Source organism: Nelumbo lutea, chromosome 1 (genome assembly GCF_056320005.1).
Source record: "Nelumbo lutea isolate HS-2025 chromosome 1, American lotus-T2T, whole genome shotgun sequence".
NCBI classification, from domain to species: domain Eukaryota; kingdom Viridiplantae; phylum Streptophyta; class Magnoliopsida; order Proteales; family Nelumbonaceae; genus Nelumbo; species Nelumbo lutea.
The window spans coordinates 37,616-43,106 of NC_142684.1; positions in this window are offsets into that span (position 1 = coordinate 37,616).

A 5,491-nucleotide genomic window follows, 5' to 3' on the forward strand; every position below is an offset into this window, starting at 1 on the left:
AAATCGCGAACTAAAATTTAAACTTTAATCATATATCGTTAATAAAATTGATAGAAAAATAGTAAGTTACTTATATGTTAAAACGTTAAACACCTTTATTTATCTATCTATCAGATTCGACACTTTAAACTTATGATAAGAGAAAAATTATAAGAAAAGGAAGGAAATAACATATGAGGCTAACAAAATAATCGGTTTTGGGAATGAATCGATTCGGGAGGGGCGAGAACCGAAACCGACCCAATCATTTATTTCAACATAATCATGGAACCGGATCCTTTATAAATGGTTGGGTCTACTCGGGCCAGTCGGGTGGACCCGAAGCGTTGACAGCCCCTTCAAGAACACGAACGATGAGAGCGATTGTGCTGCAGCGGGGTTGGTATCCCTTTTTCTTCTCCCTTCGGACCTGTACTTCGAGGTAAGGACCTTTCAATACCGCACTCGTTGTTCGTACCTTTGTTATTGAAGCATATGATGTTGTCCTGCGAAGTTGATTTTGGATTCGCACGAATTAATAGATTCTGCTAATGCAATTTCTGCCGTGTCATTGCAGGAACGTTCTAATGGGTTCGCATTGTCAACTGCCGTGTCATAATGGTTGCGATAGTGTAAGCCAACATCGCTTGTATCTGTTTAAACTTTTTATAAGGGCTTATGTTGCTTTATTGCCGTTTTTGTGCTTGTAACGTTTTTCAATTTTCTAATACTCCCCTTGGCTTCTACAGGCATTGCCACTCCAATGAGACTGCGTCGTGGGAGCTGATTCAAGCGTTCGAATTTGAGTAGCAGTCCGCCGAGGCTTTGCATACGCTGGAGTCCAAAATAAGCCACTCTAACCCATTTTTTCTATATTCACTTCTAAACTATTCCTTGTCCACCTGTTTCTGATTTGATATTATTGACAGGTGTAGGGCGTGAGCGCAAAGGAGACTCGGAAGGGATACGGATGCGGAAGCTGCGCAGGTATGTGTTTTTCGTACAATGTCTGCATACCTAAATTATATCATTTTCGGAAGACAAGGTTTGCCGGTCGTGGCAGTGGCTATAATATCCTTGGGTCTTATGGGAGCAGGCACGAAGAATGCCCGACTCACGGGCAAGATACGCAACCTCTCGCGAAGAAACTGTAAGGAAGCTGATCAACTCCTCGGTGTAAGCTTCTTAATTCTCAGCTTCATTTGGTGTTCTTGTTTGGATGTATGGGTTACTAAATTTGATTGGTTATATGCGTAGTTTTTGAATTCTCGAGGCGTTGCTACTTTTGGCGATCGGCGTACTAGCTCCTGTGCCTTACCATTGTTCCCGGTTTCGATATCAATGTAAGTATAGGAAACTTCCCGTGCTTAATTCAGTTTTGTTTTCTTTTGACTCCGTAGGATAACTGAATGGATGTTTCTTGTGGGTGTGTGGGTTAATAATTGCTCTATTACCATTGTTGTGCTTGTTATTTTTCTGAATTTGTTAATAATCCTCATCACCGACATTTTCATGCATTGCCGCTTCCAGGAAATTGCATCCGCGGAGCCGATTCAAGCGTTCGAATTGTAACAATGAACAGCCACGGCGTCGCATACGCTGGAGTCCAGAATGGGCCACTCTAACCCATTTCTTCTGTATACACTCGTAAACTTTTTTCTTTCCACCTATTTCTAATTAGATATTTTTCGCAGGTGAATGGCGTGGGCGCAGAAAGAAGGCTCGGAAGTGAAACGGTTTCGGAAGCGGCATGGGTATGCGCTCGTTGTAGAATGTCCGCATCCCTAAATTTGAACATTGTTGGAATATATGGCTTGCCAGTTGTGGAGGTGACCATAATATCCTTGGTTCTTATGGGTGCAGGCACGGAGAATGCTCGACTTGCGGGCAAGATGCGCAACCTCTCGCGGCAATACTATAACGAAGCCGATCAACTCTTCGGTGTAAGCTTCTCAATTCTCAACTTCATCCGGAGTTCTCGTTTGGGTGTGTGGGTTACTATTTTGCTTTGGTTACATGCGTAGTTTAGATTGCTCGAGGCTTTGCTACGTTCCCGGTTTTCGATATCAATGAAAGTATAGGAAACATCCCAAGCTTTCTTCAGTTCCGTTTCCTTTTAATTCCGTGGGATAAATGACTTGATGTTGTCGTGGGTGTGTGGGTTACTAACTGCTCAATTGCTGTTGTTTTGCTTGTAACTTTAATTAATTTATTAATAATCCTCATGACTGACACATTCACGCATTGCCACTTTCAGGAGATTGCATCGGCGGAGATGATTCAAACGTTCGAATTGCAGCAGTGATCAGCCAAAGCCTCTCTTACGCTGGAGTCCAGAATGAGCAACTTTAACCTCTTTATTCACTCTTAGACTTTTTATTTCTCCACCTGTTTCTGATTAGATATTCTTGACAGGTGAATGGCGTGGGTACGGAAAGGAGATTCGGAAGTGATACGGATTCGGAAGCGGCACAGGCATGTGATTGTTGTAGAATGTCTGCATTCCTATATTTTAACACTTTTGGAATATAACTTTGCCGGTTGTGGAGTAATATCTTTGGTTCCTCTGGGCAGGAACGGAGAATGCTCGATTTGCAGGCAAGCTGTGGAAGCTCTCACGGCTTTACTATAAGGAAGCTGGTGCAATCTTCGGTGTAAGCTTCTCAACTCTCCGCTTCATTCTGTGTCCTCTTTTGGGTGTATGGCTTACTAATTTGCTCCGGTTATATTTGTTGGTTTGGATTGCTCGAGGCGTTGCTACTTTTGGGGAGGGCTTTCCGACTATCGCTCCATACTATTGTTTCCGGTTTCCGATAACAATGTAAGTATACAAGACACATCCCTTGCTCAATGGACTTCCATTTTCTTTTAATTCCTTCAGATAAGTGACTGACTATTTGTCATCAAGCTTTGAGTGGTGGCTCGACCGGAAATTGGCTGCCATTCAAGATAGGGCTGTCAACGGGTGGGATCCGAGTACGTTCTAGGTAGAAGCACTCCCGAACAGATCATTAATTGGGACAAAATCTTAGACCCAAAACCGTCCATTTTAACCTAAAATACACGTTGAAACAATAACATAGGTTTGAAACAAAACCATTTAAGCTAAAAAGACCACTTTTCTTATTTAAATCGCGAACTAAAATTTAAACTTTAATCATATATCGTTAATAAAATTGATAGAAAAATAGTAAGTTACTTATATGTTAAAACGTTAAACACCTTTATTTATCTATCTATCAGATTCGACACTTTAAACTTATGATAAGAGAAAAATTATAAGAAAAGGAAGGAAATAACATATGAGGCTAACAAAATAATCGGTTTTGGGAATGAATCGATTCGGGAGGGGCGAGAACCGAAACCGACCCAATCATTTATTTCAACATAATCATGGAACCGGATCCTTTATAAATGGTTGGGTCTACTCGGGCCAGTCGGGTGGACCCGAAGCGTTGACAGCCCCTTCAAGAACACGAACGATGAGAGCGATTGTGCTGCAGCGGGGTTGGTATCCCTTTTTCTTCTCCCTTCGGACCTGTACTTCGAGGTAAGGACCTTTCAATACCGCACTCGTTGTTCGTACCTTTGTTATTGAAGCATATGATGTTGTCCTGCGAAGTTGATTTTGGATTCGCACGAATTAATAGATTCTGCTAATGCAATTTCTGCCGTGTCATTGCAGGAACGTTCTAATGGGTTCGCATTGTCAACTGCCGTGTCATAATGGTTGCGATAGTGTAAGCCAACATCGCTTGTATCTGTTTAAACTTTTTATAAGGGCTTATGTTGCTTTATTGCCGTTTTTGTGCTTGTAACGTTTTTCAATTTTCTAATACTCCCCTTGGCTTCTACAGGCATTGCCACTCCAATGAGACTGCGTCGTGGGAGCTGATTCAAGCGTTCGAATTTGAGTAGCAGTCCGCCGAGGCTTTGCATACGCTGGAGTCCAAAATAAGCCACTCTAACCCATTTTTTCTATATTCACTTCTAAACTATTCCTTGTCCACCTGTTTCTGATTTGATATTATTGACAGGTGTAGGGCGTGAGCGCAAAGGAGACTCGGAAGGGATACGGATGCGGAAGCTGCGCAGGTATGTGTTTTTCGTACAATGTCTGCATACCTAAATTATATCATTTTCGGAAGACAAGGTTTGCCGGTCGTGGCAGTGGCTATAATATCCTTGGGTCTTATGGGAGCAGGCACGAAGAATGCCCGACTCACGGGCAAGATACGCAACCTCTCGCGAAGAAACTGTAAGGAAGCTGATCAACTCCTCGGTGTAAGCTTCTTAATTCTCAGCTTCATTTGGTGTTCTTGTTTGGATGTATGGGTTACTAAATTTGATTGGTTATATGCGTAGTTTTTGAATTCTCGAGGCGTTGCTACTTTTGGCGATCGGCGTACTAGCTCCTGTGCCTTACCATTGTTCCCGGTTTCGATATCAATGTAAGTATAGGAAACTTCCCGTGCTTAATTCAGTTTTGTTTTCTTTTGACTCCGTAGGATAACTGAATGGATGTTTCTTGTGGGTGTGTGGGTTAATAATTGCTCTATTACCATTGTTGTGCTTGTTATTTTTCTGAATTTGTTAATAATCCTCATCACCGACATTTTCATGCATTGCCGCTTCCAGGAAATTGCATCCGCGGAGCCGATTCAAGCGTTCGAATTGTAACAATGAACAGCCACGGCGTCGCATACGCTGGAGTCCAGAATGGGCCACTCTAACCCATTTCTTCTGTATACACTCGTAAACTTTTTTCTTTCCACCTATTTCTAATTAGATATTTTTCGCAGGTGAATGGCGTGGGCGCAGAAAGAAGGCTCGGAAGTGAAACGGTTTCGGAAGCGGCATGGGTATGCGCTCGTTGTAGAATGTCCGCATCCCTAAATTTGAACATTGTTGGAATATATGGCTTGCCAGTTGTGGAGGTGACCATAATATCCTTGGTTCTTATGGGTGCAGGCACGGAGAATGCTCGACTTGCGGGCAAGATGCGCAACCTCTCGCGGCAATACTATAACGAAGCCGATCAACTCTTCGGTGTAAGCTTCTCAATTCTCAACTTCATCCGGAGTTCTCGTTTGGGTGTGTGGGTTACTATTTTGCTTTGGTTACATGCGTAGTTTAGATTGCTCGAGGCTTTGCTACGTTCCCGGTTTTCGATATCAATGAAAGTATAGGAAACATCCCAAGCTTTCTTCAGTTCCGTTTCCTTTTAATTCCGTGGGATAAATGACTTGATGTTGTCGTGGGTGTGTGGGTTACTAACTGCTCAATTGCTGTTGTTTTGCTTGTAACTTTAATTAATTTATTAATAATCCTCATGACTGACACATTCACGCATTGCCACTTTCAGGAGATTGCATCGGCGGAGATGATTCAAACGTTCGAATTGCAGCAGTGATCAGCCAAAGCCTCTCTTACGCTGGAGTCCAGAATGAGCAACTTTAACCTCTTTATTCACTCTTAGACTTTTTATTTCTCCACCTGTTTCTGATTAGAT